This window comes from Marmota monax, unplaced genomic scaffold, assembly GCF_021218885.2.
Source record: "Marmota monax isolate L192 unplaced genomic scaffold, Marmota_monax_Labrador192_F-V1.1 WCK01_AAM20220418_F8-fsc00018, whole genome shotgun sequence".
In the NCBI taxonomy this organism is placed as follows: domain Eukaryota; kingdom Metazoa; phylum Chordata; class Mammalia; order Rodentia; family Sciuridae; genus Marmota; species Marmota monax.
The window spans coordinates 4,117,046-4,133,755 of NW_026692201.1; the positions used below are offsets into that span (position 1 = coordinate 4,117,046).

At 40.5% G+C, this 16,710-nt stretch overlaps 1 protein-coding gene and 1 long non-coding RNA gene across 6 annotated transcripts in view; one reads left to right on the plus strand and one right to left on the minus strand.

The window, feature by feature from the left end:
* LOC124081145 (uncharacterized) overlaps nt 1-15,817 on the minus strand; it is a 121,008-nt gene extending 105,191 nt beyond the window's left edge. The window contains exon 1 of one of the 4 annotated variants that reach the window (XR_009225380.1): nt 15,593-15,816. This is a non-coding gene — a long non-coding RNA (uncharacterized LOC124081145). Of the gene's footprint in view, nt 1-15,592 lie in introns of all 4 variants that reach the window. The other 3 variants (XR_009225381.1, XR_006847965.2, XR_006847966.2) reach the window with 3 other exon arrangements.
* The window catches only part of Znf366 (zinc finger protein 366), a 67,874-nt gene that overhangs the window by 27,343 nt on the left and 23,821 nt on the right, over nt 1-16,710 (plus strand). The gene's annotated exons all lie outside the window — the stretch shown is intronic.

Sequence of the window (16,710 nt, forward strand, 5' to 3'; positions counted from 1 at the left end):
GGTTTAAGGTAAGGGTACACTAAAGCCCACTCCACCAAAGAGCTGGAACTTCAAACTTTGAACAAAAGCTGGATCATATTCCCTACTACATTGTTGTTGAACCAGTTGGGCAGGAGTCAGACCTGGGACACAGGGTTGGATTTACATTCATCCTAATGAGGGGGAACCCTTTTAAAACTGGAAGAATAGAAATAGGAGATGAGGTCTAGGAGGAAGGTAGCCGTGGTGGCAATGGCAATGAAACTTATGAGTCTTTAAAAGGACTATTTATGTGACTAGAAACTGATTGACTTCTGTAATCTCTTCCAAGCTCTTCAGCTTTGAGATGATTTTAGGAGATTTAGGGAGCCAATTTCTCCCAAGCTTAAATAATTTGAATGATTCAGTGGAGGGGATCCTGTGGGGTGGGTGAGCCCTTTCCGGAGTCAGCCACAATGGTATGAAGTAAAAGTCCTGGCTCATTGCTCCTGTGACCTGGTTCCTGGCATGTGGCACCTGACTTCACATCACACAGAATATTTTCCCTCTTTGCAGAGACTTTCCACGTACTTTCCTTGTTTGATTATCCAAGCAATGATGTAAAGTGAGAAGGGTGTCCCAGAGTTTCCTATTCTTTTTATAGAGTAGAGACAAAAAGAATCTCAGATTAAACTAACTTTCCAAACTCACTTAGCAACTGAATTAAGGCAAGGTGAAGTGTGCAGTTCATCTAAAGGGGCGGTGTGGCCTAAGCCAAGGTATACAGCAAGAAACTGCCCATTTGGCCACTTAAACTCTCACGTTCATCAAGAAGTAACTTCATTTCCTTTTTTTTTTTTTTTGGTGGTACTGGGGATTGAACCCAGGGGCTCTTAACCTTTGTGCTATACCCACAAACATTTTTTTTAATTTTTTTAATTTATTTTTTATTTGTTCAACTTAGTTGTACATGACAGCAAAATGCATTTCAATTCTCTGGTTGTACACAGTGTATAGAGATGCACCATTTGTGCAATCATACATGTACCTAGGGTAATGAAGTTTATCTCATTCCAGGCACAGTGGTGCAAGCCTGTAATCCCAGTGATTTGGGAGGCTGAGAAATGAGAATGAATCCCAAGTTCAAAGCCAGCTTTAGCAACTTAGTGAGGCCCTAAGCAACTTAGTGAGAACCTGTCTCAGAATAAAAAATACAAAGGGCTGGGGTTGTGGCTCAGTGGTTAAGAGCCCTTGTGTTCAATCCCTGGTACCCACAAAATAAATAAATAAATAGTTTTTAAAATTAAAGACAAATAAAAAAGACTGAGGATGTAGCTTAGTCTTGCCTAGCATAAACAAGGCCCTGATTCCCAGCATGACAAAAATATATACATATATTTTTGAGACATGTCTCAATAAATTACCCAGGCTGGCTTGAACTCGTGATTCTTCTTGCCTTAGACTTCCAGAATGGATTATAGGCATGCACCATTATGCCTGGCGGTTCCATGTGGTTTTGACTGCCACATTGAAGTTTACATAGAAGGAGTAACATAGATATAGCCCTGACACTGAACAGACGCTGCCTAAACCTAACTCCTCTTCACTGTCTTGCTCACAAACTCCTGAGAACTAACATGGCTTAGGAGCTTTCCTCTAAAGGCCCTTGTGTCTTTGTATAATCATATTCATCCAAATGCCCTTTCCTATCCTAGCATTTACAGTGTAACTGGCATTGAGAAATATGAGTTATTGTTAAAAAAAGAAAACCCTCAATTATTAACCCAGTCGGCCATTATATAAGTGGGCTTGGTGAGAGTTCACAATAGTAAACGTAAAAGATTGCTTATTGAAATAAAAGATTCCAGCCACAGGCCTGCGGGCCAAACCCAGCCCACTACCTGATTTGTAAACAAGTTTTACTAGAACTCAGGCACTCCAGCTGGCTTATGCCATGACTCTGCTACTTCCATTACCGTGGCAAGGTTGAATAGTCTCAACCATGGGCCTCACAAAGCCAGAAATATTTGCTGCCTGACCCTTTACAGTGAGAGTCTGCCAGCCCCTGGCTAAGACCTGCTACTTCCAGGTGGTGTGACCTTAGACAAGTCATTTATATTCATTGTGCCTCAGATTCCTTATCTATAAGATAGGCCTAATAACAGTATGATTAAATGAGGTAATTCATATAAAAATCATGCATATGGTAAATCCTCAGTTAACCGTAGCTATCTTGATTATTGGTAATATCATTGATTGATGGCAAAGCTCTTTGGGTAAAACATTTACCCTGGCCCAGGTCCCTCAGCCCCACAGATATCAGTGGCATCCTTCCCTGCTACAATCATGTTTTCCTAAGATCAGCCATTTCAATGCCATTAGCTCAATTTCCAGGACATTCAAAGCATATTCTACCATTCCTCCACTCTGAGGAAGACATTTGGATCCATGTCATTGAATATTTTCCAATAGTCTGTGTACCCTATCTGGAGAGGGAGAACTGAGTGAGGCATTTTGTGGGAATTAAATGTCAAGAGTACCAGCTGCTTCTTTCTAAAAATATAAGCTAGATATTCCAAAAGGTGTGAACCATCAATCAAAGTATAAGGAAAGATTTCACATTTAGTTGTTTGTTGTTAGAGAATTTTAAAAAAAAAATTAAGGAAATGATTTGACAAATGGCATGGAAAGCCATTGAAAGAGCTGAAAAAAAACATAGCAGTCTCCCTTAGCCTCCTATAGATGGTGGGAAATGCTTTCTCAACGTACAGAAGTCTCATCCTGTAGTCCATTCTGTACATGGAGGTGATTTCCAAGAGAGAAGTGAAAAGGAAAAAAAAAATCCCACAGCCCAACCTTTCAGAAGGATCCTAGTCATGCAGAGAAACCTTCTCCTGCCCTCTTCCTCATTGTCAAGTTCGGCAGGTTAGAAGAGCCATCCCCTTGGGGGACAAATCCCATCCCAGGTTCTTACTAGATGGCTGGACAGGGCCTTGGTGTGGGGCAGGCATCTGCAAGGAGGAAAAGGGATGGGCATCTGTCTCAAGTTCAAGACTCATGTCACTTATAATGCAAATAGTGCACTTGTGCCTACTACCACCACCACCAGGGGATAGCATGACCTGTTCAGTATGCTTTCTTTTGGATTATCAGATACCTCCCGCACCCCTGCTATCTCAAATGGTTGTTGCTTCATTAGTTCAGCCTTAGCAAGAGAAAAATATTCTCCTTGCCCTCACACCCCAACCTTAATGGCCTGGATGGGTGGTGGAAAGGGAGAGATGACTGAAAGTCACAGGGCTCCTTCCAGCACAGTGCCTCCTCTGCAACCCTGACCCATGCACACTTCCCTTATTGCATAAGCAATGCCATTTGCATTCAACAGAATTTATTGAGCATCTCCCTTCAGGGGTTCCCAGCCTTGGATGACTGTGAAAATCACCTACATCAGTGCCTGTGCCCCAGTCCCTAAGGTCTGTGGAGGAGCCAGGGCATTGCATTTTTAGGAAGGAGGTGCATTGTATAGTTTGAACTTCCCAAGTGATTATAACCAGTTGAGACTTACTATGTGCTAGACTTTCTTCTAGGGTGATAAAACACTGAACATGGGTCAGATGCCTGTTCTCATGGAACGTATGGTCTAGTGGAGGCAGCTAATAAATACAGAAATGACAAAGATACCTTTCTGATCAGTCTGTAAGGAAAATAAAATGAAGGACTATGAAAGAGAAAACTAGGGGCTGGGGAGACTCATAAGTTTACAGTGAGTTCGGAGCACTGTGTTCAGGATGGTGAGCCTTCTTGTGATTCCTGAGCCCAGATTCTGCAGGCTGATGGACCCTGATTAGGCAGACTAGCCCAAGTTGCCCACTGGGACAGGAAGCTACCAGGTATCCCTTACCCTCAGCAACTTGGTTCCAGAATGCCCCTACTTCCCTCTTAACCACTATTAAATGAATAGCAAATAGGGCACATCTTGAATAATCCTTTTTTTAAAAAAAAAAATTATGTTTCCTCCATTAATGAGAACTTCTTTGATCACCCCACTTGGAAGTAACAGCCTATTGTCAGCATCATGTATTGAATACAATTTCTGACTTACATTGTGATAATACGAAAAGCAAATTGAACCATCCTTATGTACAGGCACTCTGCAGGATAATTAGTTCATTTCCATTGCTGAGGTGCACATTATGAGCCCAGTTTCATAAATGAGGAAGCCAACTCTGAAACATTGAGAACTTGGAATATGACTTAGCTTTTTAGACCTTTTGGATCTCTTCCAACTGGGAGAATTTATGAGCCTTTGATCTTTCATTGTTTTCCCCAACTAGATAGAAGCTCCCCCAGGAAGGCATCCATTTTATACATCATTGCCAAACACTCCACTCTCTCCCACCTGCCAGGGACCTTGCTCGTGGTAGGTAATAAACACAGCAGTGGTCAGTCAGTCTGTGAAGGCTGCCGGCCTGAAGCCTCACTGTCACTCCTGAGCCTCTGAGGACTCTAGGGAGGTTTTCAGGCCTCAGGCTTCAGAGTTTCTATTCATCAGTTCCTTTGTGTGTGAGTAAAGATAGTAACTTTAGGCTTTTTCCTCAAGACCCCTGGGGGAGTCCTCAGCAAGCAATGTTGGGACTCCTCAGAGGAACCCCAAAACACAGGCATTTACCAGTGGGTTCTGTGGGTGTTTGTACTTTGGAAAGAAAAATCCAAAAGCAATTGTTTTATGCCATCTGACTTTTTTCTAATTAAAATTTTAAAAATTGATATTAAAACACCAATTAAAGAGTCATTGCAAGTCCTAGACTAGGGATCATTATTCAATAAGGCAGCCTTAGAAGTCCAGGTAAGAGGATTCTGTAGGTAAGGAGGTGGGAGATTCTACACAGAAAAAGAAGTCCAGGTAAGGTATTAGGAATCTCTAGAACAGTCTATTTTGTTGTAGCGCGCGCACACACACACACACACACATTCACACACATTCACACACATACACACATTCACACACACATACATACACACATACACACATACACACAGAATATGGTAATTGGGATAAAAGATGGTGTACTATGGCTTATGAGTGTGTGCGTGCGTGGGTGCATGCGTGTATTTGAGACAGGAAGAAAGTGAGGCTATGACTATGGTGATATATCATTGAATAAAACTAATGCAGAAATGTGAGAAGTGACAATAACCTAAGGGGGAATACAAACACTGTGAAAAACATAGGTTCTGTGATTATTACAATTTAATTGAAGGGTAATTAAATCTTCAGAGATCTATGTAGAGGTACATTGTCTCCTCTTTCCTTTCTTTCTTTGCATTCTTTAGAGGAATGGTGTAGCCCTATGAGACCTTCCATGGCTCGCCAATGTTGTCCTGCCCTCACTCTGTGCACAAACCTGACAGCCCCCAGCCTTTCAACTGGCCTTTGTAGGGCTTATAAGACAGGATGCCAGAGTCCCAATCTCACATCCTCTTCATATGGAAAACCCAGACATGAGGGATTGGAGGTTGATCTTCAGCACCAACAAATGTTCTGTAAACAATGTGCAAATTCAACATAATGCTCACAGCAATAAATAACCCACAGCAATTTCAGTGTCAAAATTTCTCCACATAACAAATTAATTCGTTCTGATTCTGAGCTGGCAACCAACAGTAATATTAATTTACCAGATGGAGATACAACCTAAATTCATATGTGCTTCTAAGGCATCAAACAAATCTGTTTTAAAAGCAGATATGGCAATGCATGATAAAAGAATCACAACCAAGCAATGGTATTGAATATGTTCATAGCAACCTGTATAATGCAAGGTACAAAGGGAGGCAGGAAAGTAAGAATGGCATGCTGCAGAAAAAAACAAACATGAAATACTCAGAGTGCAGTACAGGGGAAAACATGTATTCAATCTAGGGCTCAGTAGGGTGATGCAACAGGAGTTGAAAGAAGAGAGAGAGAATTGGGCATAGAGTAGGGAGAAAAGGCTTCTGGAAGAAGTTGAAGTTCAGCCTGGAAGAATGGGGTGGGTCAATGAAAGGAATATTCCTGAATGTTTAACCAGTCTAAACAGAGATATAGAGGTAGGATTAGTTTGCTCAATGTAGAGAATGGTGAAAGGCTGGTCTGAGAGCTGTTGAGAGGATTTTTAGAGAGAAGGGGACTAGAGTTAGACTTGATTATAAAGAACTTGGAAAGTCAGAAGAGGAGTTTGCATTTGATTTGCTCTGTGTGTTAGGAAGGCCTTGGGGTTAACTACAAACTGTAGAACTCTGAATACATTTGCTTAACTGACTAAAGAGTTCATCTTCTCAAACAGCAGAAAGACCAGCACCAGTGGGCACAAGGGTCCCACAGTGGAACTTGCCCTCTTTCTTGGTGGGAAGCATTGCCATTAAGCTTGTTGCTTCATGGTCCTAATATGGCTGTTCTCCAGCCTTATACCTACATCCCAGGCAGAAAGAAGATAGGAAAGGAGACGGTGGGTGAACTTTGCATAAGGAATAAATGCAAAAACTTCCTTTGAAATCCTTATCAGTCTTTGGTTTGTGTCTCAGTGGCCAGAATTGTGGCACAACGCAGCCCCTTATTGAAAGGGTGTCTAGGAAGATTAGTGATTTTCTTAGGTACATTGTCATCACAAGCAAAATCAGAGTTCTGTTTCTTAAGGCAAAAGGAGAAGTGGACACTGGAGCAGCAAGCAGCAATCTCTACACACTATAGTGTAGGTTCCTGAACTGAGTTACCTCAGAGAAAGTGATGACTTTTTAAAAATGGATTTGGCTTTGGTATACAAGGGATTCAGAAGGAAGGAGAAGCTTCCAGAAGGATAAATGGAAGTCATTGAAAGCAATCTAGGAGGAAATGGTGAGCATTTGGACTAGAGTCCTGGATATGATAATGGAGAGAAAAAGAGAAACTAGGAGTTATTTCCAAGGAACAATGAAAACAATTTTAACTTTACAAAGAATGGTCAAAGTGGATGATTAACTTCCTGGCCCTTTTCTTTTTAGTTCTATGCATAAAGTTAACACTTAGGGAAGATGGTGTTGTAGGGACAAATGAGGCAAGGCACCAAAGACAGCAGGAAATAGTTTTGTTTGGCTGCAGCCAGGCTCAGAGGGCACAGCTTTTGCTGTAATCAATCAATCCCCTGAACCCCGAGTTCAGGTAGTTTCAGAGTTTTATACCCAGCATGTAAGGGGAGGGGCTCAGAAGTTCACAGTCTGCAGAAGTTCACATAAAAGCAGCTTTTTCTTTCACTGTTTTGGGCAAGTTAACTCTTCAAAGACAACACCTGAGAAGGGGAGAGCTTCTTCTCCCTTTTCTTCCCTCCCCCTGCCAGTTGTTACCAAGAAGACAATTGTAACTTATCTTAAAAATGTAGACATCTCTGTGAAGCCCAGCTCAAGGCCAGAGGCCTTGTTTGCATATTTCTTCAAAGTACTATACTGGATACATTTGTGAAAAACTAGTAAGGGTGTGTCCCGCACCTGGAGTGCTGGTATCTTCTAGGCCAGTGGCCAAGTAAATAGGGCGACATGAAAATAGGAAGTTTATCTACAATGGACTCTTTTGCAGAGACTCTTTTGCTGACAGACCTAAAATCAGCCATGGTAAAGAGGGCTTTTCTGTGGAGAAAGGGGGTGCCACTTCAATGGAAGGGTACTTATTAGTGTTTATTATTAAAGAAAACATCAAGAATCAGAGACATGTTGGGGCAATAACAAATCCTGGAAGGTTATTACATTTAACGTAAAAAGCACCTGATGGGTAGGAAAGGGCTGAGTTGGTTTCCAAGTCAGGGGATTCTTATAGGAATATGCTTCTTCTTGGGAACATGAACTTATTTTTCCAGGGATATCTTCTAAACATGACAGACCATTAGAATACATCTAAGCTTAAAAAGCAAAATGAGGGCTGGGGGTGGAAATCATGGTGGAGCACTTGTCTAGCACGCCCAAGGCCCCGCCTCCATCTTCAGCACCATAAAAAGAAAGAAAGAAAAATGAATCCGTTCTGAAAATCACTTACATTCCTTTTCATGACTAACCCTAAATAATGCAAGCATTCTGCATATCTGTTAGAATGGGGACAAAAAGGGAAGAATAAAAAGGAAGGAATTCCACAGAACTTTTTTTTTTTGTGGTGGGGGGGCGGCAGTTATTTGGTAGTTATTGTAAAAGAAAAGAATAAAAATTTCTTAAGACTAGAAAATTGTTGCAATCCAAAAATCTTTTCTAAATGTTATTAAATAGCAGTCATGGCACAAGACAGTGTAGTTACAGAAAGGTTTAGGAAAAGCTCCCAGCCTGAAGGGGATCCCAGCATGTGGGAGGCAGCTTATTACAGTACCCCATGAGGAAGTTACCTCAAGGGTAGGGACACAGACTGTGGGAGCTGAGAGGAAGAAGGGACTAGGTCCATCTGAGGGCTGCAGCTTTTTGACATTTTATGGTCCTACCATGACACAAATGGGATTGGATTTTTAGCCAGAAAGAGTTGTTAAGCAACTCAACCACTTTAGGGCACTGGGAAAGGAGGTGACATTGCCAGAGAGCCAAGGATCTCACCTTGACACCTCCCAGAGCTCCTTCTCAACATTGGGGAAGGAGTCAAGGAGAAACTCAGGGATGCTTAATGGAGAAAATGGATTAGTGGTATTTGCAGTGTGTGATTTTGTAATTACTCTGAATCTTTATACCGACTCATCTTTATCTGAACTTTCAAGGTTGAGTGTAGTTTTATTTTTTTATACACCTGGCTTCCTCAATTCAGTTAATCCAAGGTCACCCCCAATTTGCAAGTCACAAAACTCTTCCTCTATCATCCAGAAAACACTGATAGTGAGGCTAGAACACGGTGTCAAATGGGAGAAATTCTTCTCTCCTCCCTCACATCCACAGGTATTCATTCCTTCATCCTCTTCACATTGTTCTGACATTTTAATGATAAAAAAGAGAAGAGGAATATTTTGAAAGAAAACAGTTTCATGTGTCAGTCAAAAAAATGTAGTTCTGCTACTTATTCTCTCATATTTAGTAAATCAAGCCACCAGATCAAGATTCTTCTATTGTGGCCCCCACCACACTTTTCTCCACATCTGGTTGTCAGTTTCTCCCACCAGATGCTGAGTTTCTTGAGCCTTGTGTTTGGCTGACTTGACACTGTCTTCCTGGCACCCTGCATAGTGCAGGCATGAGAGGCACCCAAAGTGGCGTGCTGAGGGAATGTTCCTCACAGACTGAATCTCTGCTGTGATTTATTCTTATTCCCCTGAGGATATAAATAAGCCTGGGTCAGAAAGCTGTGTTCCCAAGGTGTAAACCAGGGTGAAATTTGCCTGGGGGAATCCCAAAAACTTCAGGTAGAAAAATCAAGTTGTCCAATAAAATGTTTTGAGGGAACTCTTCAGAGCTCCAAAGGAAGGTTATCCCTGGTCTAATTTCGCCTGAGTGTTTGCTAACAAAAGCCAGTATACATTTTTATGTTTATTTTTTAGTGCAAGTGTTGCAATAGCTACATCAGTCCCAGAATATAAAAGTATAAGTTGGTTAAAATCCACAAGCAGAAGTCTCCTTTCCACCTAGGGAACCACACAACTCCAAGGGCACCTTTCTATTGCTTGTGAAGTTGCTAACTGGACTCCCAAGCCTTTTTCCCCCAAGTGGCATGGTCGGTCCTTCTCTCTGGAGACAACCAGGCTCTTAAGAGATGAGCTATGATACATAAACATGAGAGGAGGACGTATATTTTATAAGTATAGCTATATTTTCTAAGAATGAGTTTAGTAAGTAGAATTCACAGGAAAAATCAATATGAAGCAGGTAAATGAGGAGGCCTTGAAATAAAAAGTGTAAGTGGGAGGTGGAGAAAAGGTATCCAAATGAAGATGATCCTTCATCTGAAGGCAGAAGTACAGCAGGAATTCAAACCATACATAAAGAAAGGGGAGGACCACACATCCATCTACCCGTTAGGATGGGCACCTCCTAAAGCTAATGGCCATTGCATGGAGTGCCACAGGGAACCTGCAGCTGTTGCTCAAGTGGGACAGTCATGGTGGTCTCTCCTCCTGGATACTGTTGGAGGAAACTTGGGAATGTTCTACTCTGTGGTGACACTCTCTCAGAGGCTCAGTGGCATTTGACCACTGTCACCTTGGCAATTTCCAGAAGCCTCCCACATTCCTTTATATTATTTCAGTGAAACAGGACATTCCACCTTTCAGTTCAAAGAATACAACACACATTGGTCAAGGATCCTGAGCCAAGATGAAAGAGGGGTTGTACTCTCTGATATAGCACTACCCCAGTCACTGCCACGCCTTGGCTAAGCCACCTTCCTCATTAGAGATGTCCTTGGCAGTTAATTTGTGTGAGGTTGACTTGGGTGGATTGGGACAGAATAAATTTACCAGTTAGTCCTTCCTTCAGGAAACACCAACATTCTGCCTGAGATCAAGGAGCTAGAATATGGTATTTGTCAAGTAAATTCCCAAAGTAATTATTGATTCCCAACCATATATAAAGCACCAGCAAAGTTTCTGACTTTCTAACCAGATTAGGTTAGAAATGTAGTCTCCCCAGGCACACAGAGCAGTGGCTAACAGCATAGGACCCTGCCAATGAGGGGAACATCAAAGAAACACGACAGACTTCAGAGAAGTGAGGGATTTGCTTCCAGCTGCGGTGGAAAGGAAGGTTTCACCTTGAAGATTTCATAAAGCTCCCACTAGGGGAGGTTCTTTCCACCTGCAGAATTTTGCAGCAGTCTGGCTGCTATGTCTAAGGCAAGTTTTTTTTTTATTTATTTTTTATTGGTTGTTCAAAACATTACATAGCTCATGACATATCATCTTTCATACATTTGATTCAAGTGGGTTATGAACTCCCATTTTTACCCCAATTACAAGTTGCAGAATCCCATCGGTTACACATCCACATTTTTACATAAGGCAAGGTTTTAAAGAAATAAGGCGGCAGGCTGCTCAGGTAAGCCCCCGAGGAGAGAAGAGCCTGGTGGATGGAAGGACTCAGCACTGGCCTGTGAGTTTCAAGATTCACAAACGAGTTCCATTTTTATAGGAAACTCAATCATTCAGGTTTAGGGGAAATGATACCCAAGAGCCATCTATGAACCTGAATATCCATACCAATCTATTTTTTTTACAAAGGGGTAAGAACATATTTTCTAATGACCAAAATGATCTTGTCTACCAATGGCAGACTACTTTACAATTCAAAGAATGGTGGAGTGATTATAGGAGATTGTTTACTGAGCTTGCAATCAGGGACAAATATTAGAAGACCCAAAGAGTTAATACAACATCCCACACTACTCTTGCTGAATAGAGTACACACACACACACACACACACACACACACACAATGCTGATATCTGTCGTATTTAAACTCTCCCCATTGAAATGAATAGGAATTCATACCATCAAATTCCTATAACCCCTCCATACCCCTCTTTATATACCATATACACATTATTGGACGTGTTCCACAGATATGAACTGGTTACAGGAGTCTTGTCATCTTGGCTATTGTTGAACATTTCACAAATTTCTTAGTTACTCTTTTAGTAATTATGTGCAGAGTAGCATTTTGGGGTATATTTCTTTTATATTTTAAATTTACATTCAGTATAATTCCTTATTTGAGTTGTGTGAGCTTTGACAAATACAGAGTTGTATAACCATCACCACCATAAATATACAAAACATTTCTATTATCTTCTTATCCATAAAAAAATACTGTCTTGAGTTTCAATTTTAAAATAGGTTCTTTTTAGATAGTGGAATGAATTGGACATAACTTTCCTATGTTCATATACGAATACATGACCAGTGAAACTCCACATTATGTACATCCATAAGAATGGGATCCTAATTAGAATAAGTTATACTCCATGTATGTATAATATGTCAAAATACATTCTACTGTCATGTTTATCTAAAAAGAACAAATTTTTAAAAAGATAAAATAGGTTCTTTTTGAAAGATGACCAACCTCATCAGTTACATTGTTATGAACATATCTGCTTATGAAAGGTCATAGTTTTTTTAGCCTGATCTCCAATATGGTGCCATTTCAGAGGATGGACAAGATGAATTTGTATATTTGCTTAGCTAAGAATAAGCATTTTTGTATTTACTTAGCTAAGAATGAGTATATCCAGTTTATCTGATCTACGAACATAAAACAAAATTTTAAAAAATCAAGGCATAGTCTAAGGACAACTTCCCCCAGAGAAAGTTAGAAACAAATTCTAGCACTCCAGTTAGAATGCTATCAGGAGACACATTAGCTCTGAGGGCTGGGAAGAGAACTGCTAAGTCATATCTCCAATGCATTTCCTTCCTTTCAATGGGCCACGAGGACAGAGATAACCCCAACAGGCCAGCAGCTGCTCTGGGGCTCAAGTCATTGTACTCATTCCAGCTTTTCAGAAAGTCACCTTAGTAGTGAGCACTTAGAAGAATGACCTATCTTTCCTAAATGGAAGCCACATGCACTTTAATGTATGCAAGTAAGGAGCAGAACCAACTGTTGGTTTTTTATCAAGAGCTTCTTTTTAAAACAAATGTAAAAAAGTGATGTGTACCCATGCTCACTCAGGACATTTTAAACAATATGAAACTCAACATTATGTATGACTTAGTTGTATTTTGGAATTTTTGGAAAAATTAATTATGTGAATTCAATTGGCTATTTGGTGAACAAGTCTCATCACCAAATAATATATTCTTGTCACCCATAGGACTCAGCCCATACCATGGGCTGACAGGTTACTTTTTATAACAGGATAGGAAGAATTGAGGTTTGTAAAATAAATGGGAGCCAGGTCATCCAGAATAGCTCTGCAGTCTGCTATCTACCAAGCATCTCTTCTTGACCCTCCCACTGACCCAAGGAGTGACAAGGCAGGACATCCATTTCTTTAAGACCGTATCACTCAATCTGCCAGATACATATAAAAGACCCTTCTATTCCTGCCAATATCCAGAATTTAAGACTCAAACATTACTTGCCAAATACCTAAAGATGCAAAACAAGTACAACCACATATATATTAGGACGATTATTTTAAGCCATTAGAACATTTACTTTTGTCTCAAAGTCTCCAGCTATAACACGGATTCAGAAGGAACCGAGTTAGCTATTAAAATCCTACTCCAAAGAAGCCTTATAACAAGGTTGCTTTTACGAACAGGGAGAAGATAATTCAGTCAGTACCCTCCCCTCCTGCTCCTTGCTGTCTTCTCAGGCTTCTCATTTTGTTCTTCTTAGCGCGTCTTCATATCCTCAGTTTTTCCTTATCCTCATCTCCCTCTCTGCTGAGGACAGAGCTCCAGGGTAAACCACATAATGAACCACCAAGCTCAAGTTAAAAGAGAAGCAGAGCCTCCTAAAATGCAACATTTTCCTATAAAACATTGGAAAACTTCAAGGAATGAAGAGCACAGTTTCTTTCTTTCATGTGAGGGTGAATATTCTTTGGTGAATTTCAGGATGAACAGAAATCAATGTCATGGAGCAGAGATAAATCTGCCCCTGGCATGCTGACTCACTGTGGCTCTTCTAATAGCATTTACTGGAATGACCTTCAGTTCAAATGAGAACCATGAAATACCAGTAATTTTATCTGGGGAATATTTATATTTTGGTGCAGTAGGTGAATTCCTAATTAAAGGGCATTATTAGAGGCAGTTTCCCTCAAAACTAAACGTGGTTTCATCTAAGTTAGGTTTTGTATTTCTGATCAGTCTTTTTGGTTGAAACAAAAAATTTTTTTTGGATTTAAAAAAATTCATTCTTTTCTTATTTCCTCATAACTAACTCCCATAAGTAATATCTGTTAAGGAAGACGTTCTGAGTTCCAAATAGCTGTAACACAGATCAACCCAATATTTTCTCCCTTGAACTATTTGCTTTCTGATTTATGGTTATTGGGTTTAATGGTTGCAAGTTCAACATAGGAGGCCAGGGACTTTAGAACATTTTCTGACCACAGCAATGAAAAATGTGTGATTCTTCTTTTCTTGCCTTCATTGGCACAAAGGGTAGACTGGGTTCCTTCTTGTGGAAGAATGTATGGTGATCACCATTCCCACTCTTGATTCAGGAGTCTTTCTATTTTCTACTGCTTTTTGGTCTCTTCAGGAATCTTTTCTGAGTTAGAGAACTTTGTGGCATTCAGAGAAAGACTCCCTGGCATTAGTGTAGCCAGGATTTAGGGCTTACCCTGCATCTGAAAGGGAGTTGGAGAATGGCATCTTTAGAAACCAAGGTGTAACAGTTCACACAGGGTCTCTGAATCAGGTACTTCCCAATAACTACCCCAGAATTTATGAGGGTACTGATGATCTGATTGGGGTCATACCAAAAGTCATCTGCAATCTAAATTATGTAAGAGAAAATTGTACATTTTAAGATTACATATGGGGACTTTCAAAACAGGAACTATTCATTTCTTCTCTCATTCCAAAGCTGTTTTCTGAGCACTTACTTTGAGTCAGGCACACTCTGGGGGACTGGAGATACAACAGTGAACAAAACAGACCCAGCACCTATCCTCACAGACCACTAAGGATTGCTTTGCCATGGTTAATCCAGCACTGCCCCAGTGTCTGAGACTCTGGGTTTCACAAAGAAGGCCTCCCATCCCTAGATTGGGGCAATTCTTCAATTTCTCACATACTGGCTGAAATAGCTCACAGGAGCATCTGATCCCTCTAGCTTCAACTCCCCATTCCCTAGTCTGATATTAATGTTGGCAAGAAGATGTCTTCATCATAGGGAAGGAGGCTTGGAGAAGGAATGGGGCTAATTGCCTCCAGAATTAATATATTCATTGGCCTCTTTGAGTGTGTTTACCTCTACTGCTATGAAATACCAACTTAGGGTAAATGGGTAAAGTCTTGGTTTTGAACTTGCAAAGCAGAGGCTCGGATGCTGTCCATGATGACCAACAGCTTCGAATTGGAAAACACAGATGACGTCAGTCGGTGTCCACCCGCTGATTACTGACCCAATTCTCTTCTCTTTCTTACCCCTCAAAGGCACCACAAAGTCTAGTATTCAATACACTTTTTCATACTACTCGATTTTAAATTCCCAACAACCTTTGGTGAAATCCAAACTCCCATTTCACAGATGAGAACACCAGACCTCAAAATTAATTTGCTCAATTTCTCAAAGCTGCTAACCGAAGCCAATATTCAACCCCAGGCCCTCTGGCTCCAAACCCATGCTCTTTCCACTATCCCACAGCTGTCTACTTCTAAAATTTCAGTTCTTCTTTCTCTTTGTACATTGTTTCAACACAGCCTGGTGGGAAACTATCATATAATCTGCTGGTTTTCTCCAGAGCTCTGGAATCAGCTATAGGCAACCAAGGGCTTAAAGCTACTCCTCTCCCACCTGCAGGCTCTGCCCTCCAGGCTGTGGGTCTCCTAATCATATCCTTGTCCCCAAGCCTCTCTTGCTTCCTGCACAGGAATCCTGTGGCTGTCATGAATGCTAAAGATCTATTTTTAGAAATCAAAGGGAACACACCAAGGTTTCTAGGAGTCTATTAATATCTTATCTGAGGACACCCAGAATTTTAACTTACCTTGATTTGAAGGTAAGTTATCTCCAGAGAAAGATAAACTTTCCTTACTTTTCTTTTCAACAGTCACCATCCTCAGTATAGGTTTCTTTTCTGGGTTTTGTTGTTGTTGCTCTACCCTCTAGGGCTTCTCCTTATTACCTGATGCTCAAAGTCAGGGATATTAATAGCTAGCAGCAGCCACAGTTGATTTCTCTCCAAGAAGGCCAAGGGGGAAGCAGCACTAGTTCTCCTTGACCTCCTCTTGTGATTGGCAGTGCTCCTTAAGATCATCTGCAGGGAGGGACTGCTGTTTTAAAGATCTGTGCAAATGTCAATCAGTGGATTCCATGCTTTTTCAAGCCTGCTGGAGATAACAACTTCATTCTAGGGCACTCAGACTACTACTTCAGGCATAAGAGAATCATCATATACACAAGACAGAAAATGGAAATGGAAAATTAATTTTATAACATTTAAATAAGTAAGAAATGAGAATGCACACATGTAGTCTCTGTACTTGGGGATGTAACTGCGCCATTTATGTTACACACATACACATACACACACCCACACACACCCACATACCATATCTCTGCTCAACAATGTTTCTTTGCCTTAACAGGTCAATGATGATAATATAAAAATGTAAACACCAAAAATAAATACGCTTTTGAGATAGCATTGCATTAGGAGTGTCACTAATATGTTAAAAGAAATCAATTAGTTAATCATGTCATAACTGAAAACAAAAATATTAAACAAGGCAATAATAATGGATATAAGCTGAAATACCTTCTGTTTCAAAATCAGTGATAAGATTACTTTCCAAGTAGGTTGCTTTCCAGTATAATATATAGCACATGATATAAAGATACTCCACATCATTAGCCATGAATTTTTAGTATCCTCTTAAGAATAAAATACACAAAAGACTTGTTAAGTTCTGTCCCATGTTCTAACATGAACCCTTTTCATTAATCCTCAAATCAAACTCTCTAATACAGACTAGAAATTATTGTTTCTTTTCATCAGATCAGAATAAAACAGAGAAGAAGCTTGCTTTTGGATGGCTGGGCTGTGGCAATGAGAGCCACTTACCACCAGGAAGAGTCTTTACATTTGGAACAGACTTTTCATAA